General features: G+C 44.2%; 1 pseudogene; it reads right to left on the minus strand.

Moving 5' to 3' along the window:
• Positions 1-21,460, minus strand: part of LOC124010250 — a 195,973-nt pseudogene that overhangs the window by 13,051 nt on the left and 161,462 nt on the right.

Consider the following 21,460-nt stretch of genomic DNA (forward strand, 5'->3'; position numbering starts at 1 on the left):
TCAACTCCAAGTGATTTTAATTTTGGAAATCTGTTCCAAAGTATTCCCGCATAATAGAGAGATATACTGAACAAAAATATGCAACATGCAACTATTTCAAAAATGTTACTGAGTTACAGTACATTTTTTTTAAACGGTATTGAAAATCATATCGGCGGTATTTCATAATACCCCGGTATACGGTATGAACAGTATATTGCCCAAACCGAGCGTCCACCTACGGGTCTCAGAATGAAAGAAAATGCACAGTGCATATAAGGAAATCAGTCAATTGAAATAAATGAATTAGGCCCTTATCTATGGATTTCACATGACTGGGCAGCGGCGCAGTCTGAGCCTGAGAGCCTGAGGCTGGGCCTGAGAGCCTGAGGATGGGCCTGAGAGGGCATAGGCCCACCCACTGGGGAGCTAGGCCCAGCCAATCAGAATGAGTTTTTCTCCACAAAAGGGCTTTATTACAGACAGATATACTCAGTTTCATCAGCTGTCCGGGTGGCTGGTGAAGAAGCTGGATGTGAAGGTCCTGGGTTGGCGCGGTTACACGTGGTCTGCGGTTGTGAGGCTGTTTGTGAGGCTATTCTCTGAAGCGACAATGGAGGCAGCTTATGGTAGAGAAATGAACATAACATTCTCTGGCAACAACTCTGGTGGACATTCCTGCAGTCAGCATGCCAATTGCACACTCCCTCAAAACTTGAGACATCTGTGGCATTGTGTTATGTGACTAAACTGCACATTTTAGAGTGGCATTTTATTGTCTCCCGCACAAGGTGCACCTGTGTAATGATCATGCTGTTTAATCAGCTTCTTGATATGCCACACCTGTCAGGTGGATGGATTATCTTGGCAAAGGAAAAATGCTCACGAACAGGGATGTATCTTGGCAAAATTTGAGAGAAATAATATTTTTGTGCATATGGAACATTTCTGGAATTGCTTATTTCAGCTCATGAAACATGGAACAAACACTTGACACGTTGGGTTTATATTTTTGTTCAGTATATGTGATGGTATACAAATGTAAGCAAGGTATAAAATTGTTATGTTTTAGTCTAATATTATATCTGTTTGGGCTTCTTGCCGTCAATTTTCAGTCCCCAAATTATTAGTAAATATGTTCCGGCCCCCTGACCATCCGCAAAATAGAAAGTTGTGCCACAGCTGAATTTAGTTAATGATCCCCGATGTAGACGTTCCAAAGTTTCATGACCACCGCAGCCCTACATGGGAGCAAGCAATTGCACCACGCACAAACACATGCTGTGTATGCATAAGCACACACACATCACATAGACAGACACTTCCCTCTGGCCCACCCGTTACCCAGCTGCCAGCCTGTCTGTGTGCGATATGACTAGGGCCAGCAGTAAAACTTTAATCTGGGCGGATGCCAGTGTGTCAAAGCTGTGCCTGCAGTGTGTGTGTGCATACGAGCATCTGTGTGTACGTGCAATAATCTGTATGTGTGTACATCAATATGCATGTGTGTGCCAGTGTTGTGGCCCTGACTGCAGTGTGTGTGTGTGTGTGTGTGTGTGTGTGTGTATATATGTGCCCACGCACTTGCATCTGTGTGTGCCAATGTTGTGGCCCTTGCCTACAGTGTGTGTGTCACTAACAAAAACAGAGCTCTGTGGGCAGCTCTCAGCTCCCTCTCCTCTCCACTAACTCCTCTGTTTATTCCGCACAGTCTGTCGTCCCAGAGGGGAAGACAAAACAAACACAGCAGTCATAGACTAAACACACACCCGCGCACACAGCAGTGGGAGACGAAACACAGACATCAAGCGCTGCGCGACACAGCGCGGCTAATGATAGCTCCGTCAGTCAGCGTTACACCATTCAATGACTTGATTGTCTTTCCGCCTGGGGTCCCTAGTCTGCATAGGTCAATAAGGACAGTCAAGCAATGAAAGACGTACACAGTAAAAAAATAAAAATAAATCTAACGTGTGTTGATATTTGTTTAGGAGAAGATAGCATCCCAGGGTAACGATCACTCCGTCTGTGTAGCGCCATTAATTACTTAATGGCTGTCTCTACTTCTGTCTCAGGAGGGTAATGGGGAGGGTAATGGGGACAGTCAAGTCGGAAATTAATGATATTTGAAAGACATTAAAAAAATGTGTCTAGATATTGAATTAGGAGGACATGGTACCTACAGTATATTAGCATGTTTGAGCTTCATGTCAAAATCATCCTTAAGGCCTCCCGAGTGGCGCAGTGGTCTAAGGCACTGCATTGCTATGCTAGCTGTGCCACTAGAGAACCTGGTTCGAGTCCAGGCTCTGTTGAAGCCGGCCGTGACCGGGAGACCCATGGGGCGGCGCACAATTGGCCCTGCGTCGTCCTGGTTAGGGGAGGGTTTGGCCGGCAGGGATGTTCCTGTCCCATCGCACACTAGCGACTCCTGTGGCTGGACCGGGCGCAATGCACACTGACATGGCCGCCAGGTGTGTACGGTGTTTCCTCTGACACATTGGTGCGGCTGGCTTCCTGTTTGAGTGGGTGTTGTGTCAAGAAGCAGCGTGGCTTGGCTGGGTTGTGTTTCGGAGGATGTACGGGAGTTGCAGCGATGGGACAGGACTATAACTACCAATTGGATACCTCAAAATAGGGGTAAAAAAAATCACAAGTTGATTGTATAGCTCAATGAAGTTACTTATGGATGATTTAGACATGATACGCAAAAATGCTAATAATGCTAATATATTTGTGCAACAAACACAAAAAAGTTAGCATTTGAAACAGTGGCTTGGTAAACAAAACCAAAGCATGGATTGCTGTCATGCATTGTCCATAGATTGCTTCAAAGTTCAATGCAGATGTTTTTATATCAATATCAAATCCTTTCTGGGTAACAATTAAGTGCTTTACTGTGATTCTACAACAACAAAAACCACACAACAACAAAAATAGCTTCTTGGCAAAGCTTAATTTCTCAATAAATAATTTAGCTAGGAATGTCTGAGCGGGGATGGGGAAAACTGAAAACTAGCTGTTATTGGCAGAGAGGTTTGGAACATTCTTTCTTATTTGTCTATTAATAACACCATACCAAAGCGCCATCCCACCAAAACAGGCTGAATTTTCAGCTTTTACAATTTCACAGTATTATTCCAACCTCATAGTATGGAAATGTATATAAAACTAGTTGACTGCACTGGGCCTTTAAGGAAACCGATGTGTTATTTTGTAATTTGGGGGAACTACCCCTTTAACTTTTGTAGCTTGTATAATAACTATTGGCGTTACACAAATAGTTATTGTGTACCCTGGCTGATCCTAGGATAAATGGGACAAGGGTTGCAAAATTCTGGTAACTTTACAAAAATTCTCAGGTTTTCCAGAAATCCTGGTTGTAGGATTTTGATTTCCTGCTCTTTCCTTCCTAATTCCGGTAATCTTCCAACTGGGAAACATGGGAATTTTGGGAAAGTTACGATAATATGCAACCCTAACTGAAAGTATATAATTGAATAGACAATTAATTGTCAGGCCTTCATTTCCCATCTTAACCCACATAGATCATTTTTTATGACTTTATTTTTCCAGAATAAAGTTCTCTCTGCCCCTTCCCCTCTCTTTTCACCTCTCTCCTACCCTTCCACCCTCTATCTGTGTCTACAACTTCTCATCAGCCTTTATTTCAGCTCATTAAAAGCATTTCCACAGACACCTAGCTTATTCCTCTGCTCGCTCAACCCTTCACTCGCAAGATGTTCCCATTAGAGCGGCACACACCGGCAAAACCACACACACACACTCTCTCACCTCAAACACGGCCAGTGCGTAGGGGTGTCCCAGTCTCTCTGAAGAGGACAGGTGTGTCCGGCGGTGAGCCCCGTTCAGGTCCACGCTGGAGATGAGGTGCAGCTTGGAGTCCACCCAGTACAGACGTCTGTTGGCTACATCTGATACACACACACACACACACACACACACACACACACACACACACACACACACACACACACACACACACACACACACACACACACACACACACACACACACACACACACACACACACACACACACACACACACACACACACACACACACACACACACACACACACACACACACACACACACATTGATGGCCACTTGGGCAGACATAAAGCTCTGAAAACACTGTTCATTATAATATTTAGTCAAACAATCAATTGGGGTTATATCAAGAAGTTTCAACTCGAAGGAGATGAGTTATCAACTGTAAAAGTCTAAGTTCACTATGTAACAAAACTAGTGAAAACCAAACCAAAACAAAGCAAGAAACTAAGGAAAATCACTTTACAGATGGACTGTATTATCATTGTTGACATTGGAACTGCTAAACGCAGTTATTTTGACTGCTACTTTTCCAAAATAAATCTATATAACACATCGTCAGTGTTAGAATCTTAATATCACACACAGAACTGGAGTTATAACCTTCCATTTTTTGAACGGTTTTCCCCCATTGACCCTCCTTTTCCCAACAGTTCGGCCTGCTCCGCTCCTTCTCCCCAGCTGATAATCACGCCCATAACTGCCTCGATACTGATCCTAAAGTATCCCAAAACTCATTTGAACCAATATAACAACAGATGAAATAAACGAGGTCAAGTATGATGTGGGAGAAAGGGAGAATGGGTGAGTTGTTGAGCGAGGGGAAGCGAACGATGCCTAATGATGTAATCACCAATTGTGAATGAAGAACAGGGCGGGCCATTCTATTGCATTGGTATACTCTAATCATAATCTCTAAATGGCATGTACCCTATATCAGTCCACCAATCCAAGTAGTCTTATCAGTCTACTCTGACCTACTTGGAGTAGGCTACACAGTGAGAGCATGCGTAACTGTACATGCCGAACAGCTTTCAACACCTGGGAAAAGATTCACATCGGGCAGAAGGTGAGCGAGTATAGGAGAATGCCGGTGATGAGGCTTGTAGAACCTGATGTTGTTGGCAAGGGGAGAAATGTCACCATGGGCAATTTCTTCACCTCATTGTCATTGGCGAACAACTACTGCAAAGAAAACAAGCCCAGTCGGGCACCATGAACAACGTGAGATGGGAGAACCCTCCCTCTGCAAAATAAGGCACCTGCACAGCGGAAAACTGGAGACTATTAAGTAAAACAAGCAAACAAAGGTCTGTTAAAGTGCCAAGCAAGTGACAGTTACAAAGAATGTATCAACTGTTAGGACAAGGGATAACAGATCAATTTAATCCAACTGATTCCATTGCGCAAAGATGCACTCAATGTAAGCACGAGCTGACAATAACAATAATTGACAGTTTTTTACTACTGTCATATTGACACATTCAATATAATTCATTATAATGCCAGAGCATGTGCAGACCAGCTGGTTGGTATGTTTATAGACACATTCAATCGCTCCCTATCCCAGTCTGCTGTTCCCACATGCTTCATGATGGCCACCATTATTTTATCCCCCCAAGAAGGCAAAGATAACTGAACTAAATGACTACTACACTCACTTCTGTAATCATGAAGTGCTTTGAGAGACTAGTCAAGGATCATGTCACCTCCTTACCGGCCACCATACCACCCCGTAGCACCTCCTTACCGGCCACCATACCACCCCGTAGCACCTCCGTACCGGCCACCATACCACCCAGTAGCACCTCATTACCGGCCACCATACCACCCCGTAGCACCTCCGTACCGGCCACCATACCACCCCGTAGCACCTCTTTACCGGCCACCTCCTTACCGGCCACCATACCATCCCGTAGCACCTCCTTACCGGCCACCTCCTTACCGGCCACCATACCATCCCGTAGCACCTCCTTAACCGGCCACCTCCTTACCGACCACCATACCACCACGTAGCACCTCCTTACCGGCCACCTCCTTACCGGCCACCAGACCATCCCGTAGCACCTCCTTACCGGCCACCTCCTTACCTACCGGCCACTACACCACCCTGTAGCACCTCCTTACCGGCCACCTTCTTACCGGCCACCATACCATCCCGTAGCAACTCCTTACCGGCCACCTCCTTACCGGCCACCATAGACCCACTTCAATTTGCATAAAGCCCTAACAGGCCCACAGACGACGCAATTGCCACCACACTGCCCTATCCCATCATGTACAACAGGAATACCTATGTAAGAATGCTGTTCATTGACTACAGCTCAGCATTCAACACCATAGTACCCACCAAGCTTAACATCAAGCTGGAGGCCCTGGGCCTCATCCCCACCCTGTGCAATTGGGTCCTGGACTTTGACGGACCGTCCCCAGGTGGTGAAAGTAGGAAACAACATCTCCACCTCACTTACCATCAACACTAGGGCCCCACAAGGGTGCGTGCTCAGCCCACTCCTGTACTCCCTGTTCACCCATGACTGCGTGGCCATGCATGCCTCCAACTCAATCATCAAATTCGCAGACGACACAACAGTATGGGGCTTGATTGCCAAAAATGACGAGACAGCCTACAGGGAGGAGGTGAGGGCACTCGGAGTGTGGTGTCAGGAAAACAACCTCTCACTCAACGTCAATTACCAAAAATGACGAGACAGCCTACAGGGAGGAGGTGAGGGCACTCAGAGTGTGGTGTCAGGAAAACAACCTCACACTCAACGTCAACAAAACAAAGGAGACGATCGTGGACTTAGGAAGCAGCAGAGGGAGCACCCCCCTATCCACATTGAAGGGACAGCAGTGGAGAAGGTGGAAAGTTTTAAGTTCCTCTGTGTACACATCAACGACAAACTGAAATGGTCCACCTACACAGACAGTGTGGTGAAGAAGGCGCAACAGCACCTCTTCAACCTCAGGGGGCTGATGACATTTGGCTTGTTACCTAAAACCCTGACTAACATTTACAGATCCACAATCAAGAGCATCCTGTTGGGCTGTATCACAGCCTGGTACGGCAACTGCTCCGCCCTCAACCGCAAGGCCCTCCATAGGGTGGTGCGGTCTGCACAACGCGATCACTGGGGGAAAACTACCTGCCCTCCATGACTCCTATAGCACCCGATGTCACAGGAAGGCAAAAAATATAATCAAAGACAACAGCTACCCGAGCCACTGCCTGTTCACATCGCTACCATCCAGAAGTAGAGGTCAGTACAGGTGCATCAAAGCTGGGCCATCTATTTTGTGAAGTGCACCAGTCCCTCCTGCAGCACCCCCACAACATGATGCTGCCACCCCTGTGCATCATGATTGGGATGGTGTTCTTCAGCTTGCAAGCCTCCTCCTTTTTCCTCCAAACATAATGATGGTCATTATGGCCAAACAGTTCTATTTTTGTTTCATCAGACCAGAGGACTTTTCTCCAAAAAGTACAATCTTTGTCCCCATGTGCAGTTGCAAATTGTAGTCTGTCTTTTTTAGGCGGTTTTGGAGCAGAGGCTTCTTCCTTGCTGAGCGGCCTCTCGGGTTATGTCGATATAGGACTCGATTTACTGTGGATATAGACACTTTTGTACCTGTTTCCTCCAGCATCTTCACAAGGTCCTGTTGTTTTGGGATTGATTTGCACTTTTTGCGCAAAAGTATGTTCATCTCTAGGAGACAAAACGCGTCTCCTTCCTGAGCGGTATGACAGCTGCGTGGTCCCATGGTGTTTATACAAGCGTACTATTGTTTGTACAGATGAACGTGGAACCTTCGGGCATTTGGAAATTGCTCCCAAGGATGAACCAGATTTGTGGAGGTCTTGGCTGATTTCCTTTGATTTTCTCACGATGTCAAGCAAAGATGCACTGAGTTTGAAGGTAGGCCTTGAAATACATCCACAGGTACACCTCCAATTGACTCAAATGATGTCAATTAGCCTAACAGAAGCTTCTAAAGCCATGACATCATTTTTATGGCACAGTCAACTTAGTGTATGTAAACCTCTGACCTAGTGGAATTGTGATACAGTGAATTATAAGTGAAATAATGTGTCTACAAACAATTAGAAAAATTACTTGTGTCATGCACAAAGTAGATGTCCTAACCGACTTGCTAAAACTATAGTTTGTTAAGAAGAAATTTGTGGAGTGGTTGAAAAACACGCTTTAATGACTCCAACCTAAGTGTATGTAAACGTCCGACTTCAACTGTATTTTATACCATCTATCGCACCTTGCTGTCGCGTGTGCTCCCTCTCCGGCGTCTAGGTCACCAGGCTGCTCGTTAGGGCTCCCACCTGTCACCAGCGTTACGTGCATAATGACACTCACCTGGACTCCATCACCTCCTCGATTACCTGCCCTTTAAATGTCACCCCCTTTGGTTTCTTCCCCAGTCATCATTGTAGCTGTCTCATGTCGGTGTGCTGTTTGTGTTACTTGTTTTGTTAATTCATTCATTCAATGTATTCACTCTCGGAACTTGCTTCCCGACTCTCAGCGTACATCGTTACCCTTGCCTATGAAGCTCGGCCATCGCTCATCCATATATTTTTTTGTACATATTCTCATTCACCCCTTTTAGATTTCTGTGTATTTAGGTAGATTTTGGGGAACTGTTAGATTACTTGTTAGATATTCCTGCACTGTCAGAACCAGAAGCACAAGCATTTCGCTACCCTCACATTAACATCTGCTAACCATGTCTATGTGTCCAATACATTTTTTATTTGAATATCTTTGTGCTGATTTTCACTATTTATCAAGGTCACTTGGCACTCATAATGTTTAGGCTACTGATATTTTCATCATTCGACCATGCGTCCCGGTGATTTTTATTTTGTCGTAATAAGAAGCTGTTACCGTGTTCCAACACATATGCATTCTGTTTCATCGTTGTAACAAAGGCACGCCATGAATAAAATTGATTGAACACTTGAATGTTGTGTTTTTACAAAAAGCCCTCATAACACAATGAAAATTCTGTTGCGTTATAAAATAATAATATTAGTATTCTAATGTTACCCAAGGCCTTATTATTTTTGCGATAGCATATATGAAATGTATTAATTACACTGTTAGAGTGTTGCAGTCACAATGACTGCTCATTAGGTTGAGGCCCAAGGGTTCTGGTGTTAAAAGGTTTCTAAGGCGCACAGATATCGAGGAAAAAAATATTTTTAAGCTCGCTTGAAAAAAACATATTTTATTGTTAAAACCAAAGCATTTCAGCAAAGGCTTTCAACAGGGTAAATCTCACGCGGCGCCTCCTCTTGACAACGCTTCGTTCCAACCCAACGCTTCGCGTGAAATTTGCATAAAGTAGAGCAGAGCTGAACTTTTTCGACCACTCCACTAGCAGGATTCTCACCGCTTTACCTTCCTACAAGCCCCCGCATATCTCGCTGGGGGCAGAACTTCTAATGCCGAATTTGTTGTTGGTGAAAACCCACTGTAAGGCGCTCACCTAAAAGTGGTGTTGTGTAAACCCCCCCCCCCTCCCTGTGTGTGCGTGCGTGTGTGCGTCTGGGTCTGCCTGGATCTGTTTGTGTTTGTGTGTGTGTGTGTGTGTGTGTGTGTGTGTGTGTGTGTGTGTGTGTGTGTGTGTGTGTGTGTGTGTGTGTGTGTGTGTGTGTGTGTGTGTGTGTGTGTGTGTGTGTGTGTGTGTGTGTATATGTGACCATATATGCGAGTCTGTGTGAGAGTGTGCGCGCCGCGCCCTCTTACCTAGGGTGATGCCGTTGGGCCACTCAATGTTGTCGGACACCAAGACCTGTCGGTCCACCCCATTCATCCCAGCCTTCTCAATCTTGGCCCGGGTGCCCCAGTCAGACCAGTACATGAACCTGGGGAGAGGAATGGTGGTCCTCTGTAGATCAGTTGGTAGAGCGCTTGCAAAGCCAGGATAGTGGGCTGATCCCCGTGACCACCATTAGGTAAAATGTATGCCTGCATGACTAAGTCGGCTTGGAAAAAAGCATCTGCTAAATGGCCTATATTATGATAGTCTAGGGAAACCAACACGAAATCAAGCTGTTTACTGCTGTATGCTTGTTTACACAGACATACATAATCTCTACATATTGACAAACATTCACATCGGTGTCCAACTCATGTTCGTTCGTCCTCATTGACGACAATGACAATGTTAAAACATATCACAAGTACAGTGACTGTGCTGACCACTGGTGAGGTCATATCTGTGCCTGTAACACTCTGTGGCGCAGTGGACATTATATATTACTGGTGGAAGTTCTGCCAGAGCAGGAGCTCGTTTTTCACCTGTGCTCTTGTCTTTTCAACATGGCATTGTTGGCCTTCTTGATTCACGAGGTGGTTGCACCAACATGACCACAAACCAACACACAACCCCCCACACTTACCCGTGCTGGGGGTCCAGGGCTATGGCTCTGGGCTCGCTGAGTTCCGTGTCCACCAGCACCCTCCTCTTGAGGCCGTCGTAGGCCGAGGCCACCGAGACGGTCTTGTGGCCCGAGTCGGTCCAGTAGAGGTTGTGCTGGACCCAGTCTAGGGCCAGGCCCTCGGGGGAGAGGAGAGAGCCAGAGTCCACCAGGGTCATCTGCTGGGACGGGACACTGGCCTCCGGGATCAGAGCACTGTGGGAGAGAGTGTGTGGGAGAGAGTGTGGGAGAGAGTGTAAAAAGAAAAGCTTGTGAATCACACTCAAAGACTTGCACCAGCTACCTCGAAAGTAAGAGCCAGGATTCAACGCAGATAGATAACCTGTGCACTGTGAATCAATTTTAAAGGAGATTTAAACTTGAGAAAACGTCAGACTGGTAACGGTCTGCCAGAGGAGGTTTATATCCCTGCTGAAGACACTTTTATAAAGGTTATTTTACATGTGTGATTTTAATTAGCCATCTTTTATTCAAATCAGTTCTTTAAATATGCAACAAGTATTTTGTTTCATTATGTTGAGCGATTTTCTTCGAACAAATTAAGTTCCAACTGTAATGTTGTGTTTGCCGAAACATAATAGATTTACCGGTAGGGTTACTAGGGCTACTCGCTCTCAAAACATGAAAAGGAAAAACCAATTAAACTTCATTTAATGCCACAATATAATAACCTGTTTATGTTTTCCCTATAAACAATAACTTACTTTTTGTTTCAAATATTTTTATTAAACACACACAAGAATGGTGTATAGGTATACATGACAGGTATACAATTCTTATCTAAACATAAAAGAGCATACAGGAACAACAAGACCCAGAGTTCTGGGTGCAGAACAAATAATACAGAACACGACATACAAAACAAGGACACGTAGAAAGAAAGAGGGAAGATGTCCCCCCTATCCCCTATTTCCCCCCTCCCAACTGCTCGGGTGGTAGGGCCAGCACACGCTGCCCAAAGGTAGATAAAAATTTTACCATTGAGAGTGCGTTAATAAGTACAAATTCACAGCGCCGACTCGTCCAAGTAGGAGAGGAAAGGCTGCCAGATTTTATCAAATGTAGATAATTTATTGTTCAGAATATATCTAATTCTTTCTAAGTGTACAGTGTTTGCCAATTCACTGAGCCATAATTTGGTAGAGGGCGCTTCCCTCCTTTTCCAAAACAACAAGATTAGTTTTTTTGCCGAGATGAGACCATACGAGATTAGTTGTTTTTGGGGGTTGGTTAATCTGTTTAGGGACTCAGATACTCCCAGGATTATCAGAAGCGGGTCTGGATCTATTGAAGTCTCCAAAACTTCAGAGAGGATCCTAAAAATTCCACACCAATAACCATGCAAGCTAGAGCATAGGGCAAAGCAGTGGAGTAGTGTACCCTGCGTGGCCTGACATTTATCACATGTAGGGGATGTATCAGGAAATATCCTATGCAGTTTAGTTTTGGAATAGTGTAATCTGTGTAATACCTTGAATTGTATGAGACGATGTCTGGAATTAATGGAGCATGTGTGGATATACTCCAAGCTCTCTTCCCAGTCTGCCACTGAGATGTCAGTCCCTAGTTCTTCCTCCCATTTTGCCTTGATGGCATCAGTAGAAGGTGTGCTAACAGATTGAAAAGCATCATATAGACGCGATATCAGTTTATCTGAGGTGGGGCATATTTTCATGCATCCGTCAAACATGGAAGGTTTAGCATTCTCAAATGTTGGGAGGTGTTTTCTAACGTAGTCTCTAATTTGTAGGTATCTGAAAAAATTACTTCTGGGAAGATTATAAGTTTCCCTCAGCAGCTCAAAGGAAGCAAAGGTCCCTTCTATGTATAAATCCCCTATGGTGCTTATCCCCAACTCTCCCCATCTCTCAAAGGTGTTATCAAGGTTAGAAGGGGCAAAGGACGGATTCCTGGCGATAGGGAGCATGAATGACATTGGTCTGAGCTCAAAGTGGACTTTAATTTGCTTCCAGATTCGGACTGTGCTATGTATTATAGGATTGTTACAATAAAGTGACATCTCCAGATTGACAGGCGACAAAATCACAGCACCAATAGAGAAGGGGTGACACTCCTCCCGCTCCATACTAAGCCAGCTGGATGCCGGGAGTACGTCATCCAACAGAAACGTAACAATGCGGAGGTTAGCGGCCCAGTAATAAAATATAAAATTTGGGAGAGACAATCCTCCTTCCATCTTGGATTTACAGAGGTGTTTTTTACCTATCCTGTGTGTTTTATAATCCCAGATGAAAGGGTTGATAATTGAGTCCAGTTGTTTATGAAAGGATTTAGGTATGAATACTGGGATGTTCTGATATAGGTAGAGCAGTTGTGGAACAATAACTTACTTTTGATACTACCCTAATAAAGTTGTCAAGGTTTGACGTGGTGTGGCTATTAGTAGGATTAGCTACTGCAGGCCTATGGAGGCAGAACGCATCAGCCCTCCAACTGGCTCCGACAGTTGAACTTCAGGTGAGGAGGAATGTTTTAGGCCTACCAGAGTTACTCCTTTAATCTAACAATATAATATATCAAAAACAAGTTAGCTTCCTTTTGGATGTTTTAGCTGTATAGCGGACGCTTGTTGGTATTGGGAACATATTGCTGGCACATCTCGATCTTTCTCTTGGTCTTTCTAGGGCGAGGAGTAAGCTTCTCTTCCTTTATATATTGCAATATTAATATCATACAGCGGATGCCTTAGCTTATAGGCCTACATGCAAGCAATGCCCTGATGAATAAAGCGCTTAAATCTCCGAGGGGGGCAATTCATGTTTCAGGAAAGTAAAAACCAATAAAACAATAGGCTATAAAGTTTTGAATATGCTACACACATCGAAACACAACACATACTTTTGTTGTTGTTATACGCAATTTTTAAGGACATGTAACTGTGGATCATTTGGACAATATTGCTTGTTTATTGACGGCACTGGCAGCACCCAGTCGGCGGTTTATTTCGCTCTTTCGTTCTTCTCTCAGATCTGAAAGGGTCTCTGGGATCCGAAACCAGCACGGGTCTGTTTGTGTCTTATTATCAACAGCCCTCTTCAGAACGGGCCTGACTGTCCTCGGGTTCATTCTGAGCGGGTCAGAATGAATATCGGGTCAGGTGGGAAAGCCAACGATCCAATTCAGAACAGACTTAACTTTTTGGACCCGTGAAGACCTCTAGTGCACAGGTCAGTAATCTGTGTTGGTTTGAATCTCTGCTTCAATTGCTGATGGTCCTAGTGGTGCCAGTAACAGTGACACTTGTGGCTGGCCATGGCTTAACAAAATAAATTAACCTTGCGTTAATTTCAAAGGGTTCATCTCACAGTCAGTCTCTGTAGGTGAGACACTGTATCCAGAATAGCAGCTGTCCACACAGGGAGCTGTCCTACAAGCTAATGACTGGGCACTTTTACAACAGGGGAGATGAGTATAGGTAATGCATATAGATTCCAGTTCTCTGATATACTGTCCCAATTAGCACACTCCCATGTGGGATAAGAGACACCAGGTAGAGGTTAGAGAGGTATGAGTTCATTAAATGTGACTGGCTCCCACCCAAGTAGGAAAAAAATGATAATATAAGAATTTACATAATCCACTAGATGAATCCATATTAATCCAATCCATCTGTGTTGAAATGCGTTCAGATGAACAACTTTTGAAATATATTTATTTTTCAAGACGAAACAGTTTCAAAAACAAAGCAATCCTAAGAGGTGATTGCATAAGGACATTAGTGAGTGAGGGAGCGAGTGATTGTCCTTCCCAAAGTTCATAGGTTAACTATCCGGAAAGGGGTCAGATTTTTTCCCCTCAAAGTTCCCAGGTGGGAATCAGGAGGCAATGCTTCAATTGGAAATCCGCCAAGTAGAATCTCTGAAAAACCTGTGAACTTGGGGAAAGTTTCAGGAAATGTAAATTGCAACCCTAAGGTCAAGTGTCAGAACCAGTACCTGTAGATGTTGCGGTGGAAGCGGTCGCACCAGAACAGGCGGTTATTGGCCACGTCTATGTCAAGCGCCACAGCGTTTTTCTGGGTTGCCAGCACCTGGCTGTAATCCTTCTTCACTGGGTCCACCCGACGGATCTCATGGCGGTTGGTGAACATCAGGTAGGGAGACTTCCCTGTAGAAGGGAAAGTGGAGAGGTCAACTTATTTCAGCCATTTTCTATGGCCAGAATTCAAATTCTATGGCCCATCTTCCTGGGCTCTTTCTACGGAAGGGGTAAGAAAGTATTCACACCCCTTGACTTTTCCAATCAAATCTCCTTTTATTTATCACATGCGCCGAATACAACAGGTGTAGAACTTACAGTGAAATGCTTACTTACAAGCCCTTAACCAACAATGCAGTTTTAATGAAATAAGAGTTAATAAAATATTTACTAGATAAACAAGTAAAAAAGTAACAATAACCGAGTCAATGTGTGGGGGTACAGGTTAGTCAAGGTAAATGAGGTAATATGTACATGTAGGTAGGGGTAAACAGTGAGTAGCAGCAGTGTAAAATACAAATAGTCAAATTGATTAATTACGGCTCAGGGGTAGCAGCTGTTAAGTAGCGTTACCCAGAAAGACTTACCCAGAAAGACTCACAGCTGTAAACCATTCTACTGCCAATGTTTGTCTATGGAGATTGCAAGGCTGTGTGTTAGATCTTATACACCTGTCAGCAACGGGTGTGGCTGAAATAGCCTAGTCCACATGGCGTACATGATACGCAAGTGCACACTGTATAGACGCTTGCCAACAAAAAACCTCAAAAGTTAGTGGAGCAGGATAAAGAAACATCATCTAATTAAACCACACTACTTTCCTATCTAGCTTTAGCGACAGAGAGACGTATTTACATTCGGAATCAATCTAATTACGCTCACATGCCCTCAGGGTACCAAGGTGAGTCACAGCAGTTTAGCTCATTACAACAAATTATTTCTAATAGCGTGACATGAGTACCTCCCCAAAATAACAATGCCAAGAGGGTCATTTCTGTCATTCCTGTCTCCTCAGAAAATAATCTCCAAAAGCTTGAAGAGAGAGAGGAATTGAGAGAAGAGGCCATGTTTCCTTTCCTAATTGGAAGGAGTGGGAGAGTTACACACAGCGCTGATTCACCGACTAAAGACGCAGCGGTGTGTGTGTGTGTGTGTCAGTGAGTGCGTGAATGAGTGAGTTTGTGAATGAGTGAGTGAGGGAGTGTGACTAAAGTAGCAGCGGGTCCCTCAAGCCTGTCGACTGCTGTGATATTACTCTCATTAAAATGCACTAATATCATTCAGCATGGCTGGGCTGTGTGTGTGTAAGTATGAGAGTGTGTGTGTGTGTGTGTGTGTGTGTGTGTGTGTGTGTGTGTGTGTGTGTGTGTGTGTGTGTGTGTGTGTGTGTGTGTGTGTGTGTGTGTGTGTGTGTGTGTGTGTGTGTGTGTGTGTGTGTGTGTGTGTGTGTGTGTGTGAATCAGTAGTCATACTGACACTAGTTAGGTGTTTTAGATGACGTTCGAACCCAGGTGCATGAAAAGACAATGAGGAGCAACAAGATAATTCCGAGGAAAACGTAAGTGCTTCTTTGTTATCAAAAAAACAATATGGCATTAAAACCTTTATATGGGTGCTAAGGGTGTCGTTTCTTTCCTGAAATACAGAAACACCTAATTGAACCTCTTGGGTGCTTGTTGATGCAGCAAACAGAGAGCGGATATAACCTTATGATCTTTCTGTATAAATATTCAATTTTTTTCTCCAGCTCCTGTGCCACACATCCATAGGCACTAGATCTCAGGAGAATGGATATGAACAACGCTGAAAGCTCCACCTTGCTATCTGACAGTCTAGGTGGAATTTGAACCATACTGCTTACACCTATCCAATTCTACATGAGTGCTTAAGGGGTATGGGCTAGGGATCGGTTTGGGGTTCATCTCTTTTCCTCCTCCCTCCCTCCCTATCCCCCTTCCCTCCCGCTGTCACTCACCCTCTGCCTTGCCGGTCTTGGTGACGGGGTCCATCTCATAGCCTTCGTAGCACTCATACTTGATGTCTCTACCTCCCTCTCTCTCTCTCTCTCTCTCTCTCTCTCTCTCTCTCTCTCTGTCTCTGTCTCTGTCCTTCCCTTCATTCCTTCCTCCCTCTGCTTCAACCCTCACTCTCTCCCTTCCCTCCCGCTGTCACTCACCCTCTGCCTTGCAGGTCTTGGTGACGGGGTCCATCTCATAGCCTTGGTAGCATTCACACTTGAAGTCTCCCTTGTAGTTGATGCAGATCTGGCTGCAGGCGTTGGGGCTCTCGCACTCATCAATGTCTGGGGTGGAATGGAAGAGGGGGTTATCAATCACACAGGACTCTAATGGTGGAGGTGTGTATGTTGGTTGGTTGGTTCTTATATCCTTGTGAGGACCTAAAATCCCCCAAAGTCCCCATAAGGATAGAAAAAAAAACAAGCACAATCCTCCCTCGTGGGGACATTTCCCATGTCCCCATGAGGACAAAGGCTATTTTAAGCTTAGGGGTTGGGTTCAGGGTTACAATTAGTGTTGGGGTAAGGAGTTAGTGGTTAGGTTTAGGGTTATGGGTTAGAGATGGAAACACATTTTAGGTCTCCACGAGGACAGAATAACATAATGTGTGTGTTTGTATGTGGGTGCAGTTCTGAATTTAATGTGGGGGGTCAAAGAGCTGTCACCTTGGACCGACCAGATCTCGCTTGGTAAAATAAAAGGTGATCAATCAATTGTGTGGCTTAAAAGCTGTACTTTGAAGAGAGAAATTGAAATTCAAAAAGGGAGGTGAAAACACGAGACCGTATCTGTGGGTTCAAGTATTCACATTTAACAGATAACAGTCCAACTTAGAGTGAGATGGAGAAACGATACTGATAAAAAAGGAATGGAATTTCAAGAAGGGGGTATGAAGGTCACGGTACTATTTATGTGCGTGTGTTTATACTGTGCTGTGTGTGTCTATACTGTACTGTGTGTGTCTCTCTGTGTGTGTGTGTGTTGACATCTGTATTCTGTCGTATGTGTGTGTGCACGCTCTCAATATTCACCTCCACATGTCCTCTTGTCCAGTAGCTGGTACCCGGTGGGACAATGGCACTCGTAGCCGATTGGTCGATCCAGGCAGATGTGAGAGCAGCCGCCATTGTTGAGCGCGCACTCGTTGAGTCCTGGGAGACAGAGGTCAGATATAACCACTAAGAGAGGCCTTTTAGCACCTGGGTCATGTCCATTCAGCACCAAACGATAGAAAACGGACTGAAACAGCGATGGACTACTTGGACTTAACACTTTTTCTGGTGTGTGCCCAAGCGAACACAACCATGACAGTAACTGAGAGAGTGGCCCAATTCCATTTCTCAGTCTCCGTGCAGTCGCTCAGCCCACTTGCTCAGTTCTACTCCACGGAATCTCCCTCGAGTTCCGAAGGAGTTAACACCATCCTATGGAGTGCCCTTAAAATAATTTGTTTGGAAGCTTCTCAGCATCTCTGATCCTCCACAATGCCCAGCTTTCTCCTCTCCTCTTCGGTAAAAACCCAATCAAATAGCTGCCAGTCAAGTTGCGCTCACATGTTCCCGCACTGTTTTGAAGTAGGACTGAGCGAGAGAAGGAAGCGAATGAATGAAAGCATTCAGGAAGTGAATTAGGCATAATTCAATAAAACATATTAAATTTATCACCAATTAAACAATCAAGGATGGCTGAAAAATACTTTCCACCAATAACGGCAGATCAGTGAATAACAGCGTATCCCAGCGGTTTCCAAACTAGGGGTCGCGTGATCTGAAAATGGGGTTGAGGGAGAATTTCCAAAATCATGATATCATATATATATATATATATATATATATATATACACACATACATACATACATACATACATATACATACATATATATACATATATATACATATATATATACAGTGCCTTGCAAAAGTATTCGGCCCCCCATTTCAGGCTTCAAACATAAAGATATAAAACTGTATTTTTTTGTGAAGAATCAACAACAAGTGGGACACAATCATGAAGTGGAACGACATTTATTGGATATTTGAAAAAAAAAATACAAATCAAAAACTGAAAAATTGGGCGTGCAAAATTATTCAGCCCCTTTACTTTCAGTTCAGCAAACTCTCTCCAGAAGTTCAGTGAGGATCTCTGAATGATCCAATGTTGACCTAAATGACTAATGATGATAAATACAATCCACCTGTGTGTAATCAAGTCTCCGTATAAATGCACCTGCACTGTGATAGTCTCAGAGGTCCGTTAAAAGCGCAGAGAGCATCATGAAGAACAAGGAACACACCAGGCAGGTCCGAGATACTGTTGTGAATAAGTTTAAAGCCGGATTTGGATACAAAAAGATTTCCCAAGCTTTAAACATCCCAAGGAGCACTGTGCAAGCGATAATATTGAAATGGAAGGAGTATCAGACCACTGCAAATCTACCAAGACCTGGCCATCCCTCTAAACTTTCAGCTCATACAAGGAGAAGACTGATCAGAGATGCAGCCAAGAGGCCCATGATCACTCTGGATGAACTGCAGAGATCTACATCAGTCGTATATTGCACAAATCTGGCCTTTATGGATGAGTGGCAAGAAGAAAGCCATTTCTTAAAATTATCCATAAAAAGTGTTGTTTAAAGTTTGCCACAAGCCACCTGGGAGACACACCAAACATGTGGAAGAAGGTGCTCTGGTCAGACGAAACCAAAATTGAACTTTTTTGGCAACAATGCAAAACGTTATGTTTGGCGTAAAAGCAACACAGCTCATCACCCTGAACACACCATCCCCACTGTCAAACATGGTGGTGGCAGCATCATGGTTTGGGCTTGCTTTTCTTCAGCAGGGACAGGGAGGATGGTTAAAGTTGATGGGAAGATGGATGGAGCCAAATACAGGACCATTCTGGAAGAAAACCTGATGGAGTCTGCAAAAGACCTGAGACTGGGACGGAGATTTGTCTTCCAACAAGACAATGATCCAAAACATAAAGCAAAATCTACAATGGAATGGTTCAAAAATAAACATATCCAGGTGTTAGAATGGCCAAGTCAAAGTCCAGACCTGAATCCAATCGAGAATCTGTGGAAAGAACTGAAAACTGCTGTTCACAAATGCTCTCCATCCAACCTCACTGAGCTCGAGCTGTTTTGCAAGGAGGAATGGGAAAAAAATTCAGTCTCTCGATGTGCAAAACTGATAGAGACATACCCCAAGCGACTTATAGCTGTAATCGCAGCAAAAGGTGGCGCTACAAAGTATTAACTTAAGGGGGCTGAATAATTTTGCACGCCCAATTTTTCAGTTTTTGATTTGTTAAAAAAGTTTGAAATATCCAATAAATGTCGTTCCACTTCATGATTGTGTCCCACTTGTTGTTGATTCTTCACAAAAAAATACAGTTTTATATCTTTATGTTTGAAGTCTGAAATGTGGCAAAAGGTCGCAAAGTTCAAGGGGGCCGAATACTTTCGCAAGGCACTGTATATATATATATATATATACAGTACATACACTACATGACCAAAAGTATGTGGACTTCGAATGTGTCATTCCAAAATCATGGGCATTAATATGGAGTTGGTCCCCCCTTTGCTGCTAGAACAGCCTCCACTCTTCTGGAAAGATTTTCCACTAGATGTTGGAACATTGCTGAGGGGACTTGCTTCCATTCGGCCACAAGAGCATTCGTGAGGTCAGGCACTGATGTTGGGCGATTAGGCCTGGCTCGCAGTCGGTGTTCCAATTTATCCCAAAGGTGTTCGATGGGGTTGAGGTCAGGGCTCTGCACAGAATCGTCTAAATGTCATTGTATGCTGTAGCATTAAGATTTCCCTTCACTGGAACTAAGGGGCCTACCACTGTGCTGCGAGGCCTACCACTTTGCAGCTGAACCGTTGTTGCTCCTAGACATTTCCAATTCCCAATAACAGCACAGTTGACCGGTGCAGCTCTGGCAGGGCAGAATTCTATGAAACGACTCGTTGGAAAGGTGGCATCCTATGACGGTGACACTTTGAAAGTCACTGAGCTCTTCAGTAAGGCCATTCTGCTGCCGTGTCTATGGAGATTGCATGGCTGTGTGCTCGACTTTATACACCTGTCAGCAACGGGTGTGGCTGAAATAGCCAAATCCACTAATTTGAAGGGGTGTCCACATACTTTTTTTTATATATGGTGTATCATAATATCGTACTTGTATCTCAAAATCATTGTAATTTGGTTAACCTTAAAAATCTAAATTGAAAATAATTCAAATCTAAAAGACAAAATTCAACCACAGAGCCACCTTGCATAATGGGAAATACTAATAATAATAATGGGAAACTTTGACCCTCCCACGGTGAATGGCTACACTATGAAACCACAGACTACTGCAGAGACTTTGAATTTACCAGCCGCAATTGACATGTGTTACGGCCGCCGTCGGAATGAGACCAAGGCGCAGGATACATCTTTCTTTATTTTAGATGAACACCAAAAAAAAACGATAAACGACCGTAACGTTCTGCAGGCTACACAGTAACTGAACAAAAACAAGATCTCACAAACACAGGTGGAAAACATGCTGCCTAAGTAAGATTCCCAATCAGAGACAACAGTAGACAGCTGCCTCTGATTGAGAACCATACCTACGCCAACAAAGAAATAGAAAACTAGAATGCCCACCAAAATCACACCCTGACCTAATGAAATAGAGAAATAAAAAGGCTCTATAAGGTCAGGGCGTGACAATATGGTGAAAAAATTGTGCGGGGAGAAACTCAGATCAGTACCGTAGTCAGATAACACTGTTAAACGAAGAATTGACGCTATTGCTAGCAATCAAGAGGAAACTCTGAGTGAATTGACTCAAAAACCTCCCCAGCTCATGCTCTCCAAATGGTGAGGGCCTAAATGTCCTTGAATTTGTTGACGATAAACAGATTCCATATGGGATCGAATGCTTTTTCACAGATGGGGCTCCATCTATCACGGCCTCTGCACTCTAGTTATGAATGAGCCTCCCTCTGCCATATGGACGCACTGTATGATACCCATACAATTGGCGGCAAAAGAGCTGGGCACAGAACTCCGAGATACTGCAGCAGGTAACTTCGACTGTAAACTACATCTAACTACATCCACTGCGCTAGAGGTGTTTGTTTGCA

Source organism: Oncorhynchus gorbuscha, linkage group LG22 (genome assembly GCF_021184085.1).
Source record: "Oncorhynchus gorbuscha isolate QuinsamMale2020 ecotype Even-year linkage group LG22, OgorEven_v1.0, whole genome shotgun sequence".
In the NCBI taxonomy this organism is placed as follows: Eukaryota; Metazoa; Chordata; class Actinopteri; order Salmoniformes; family Salmonidae; genus Oncorhynchus; species Oncorhynchus gorbuscha.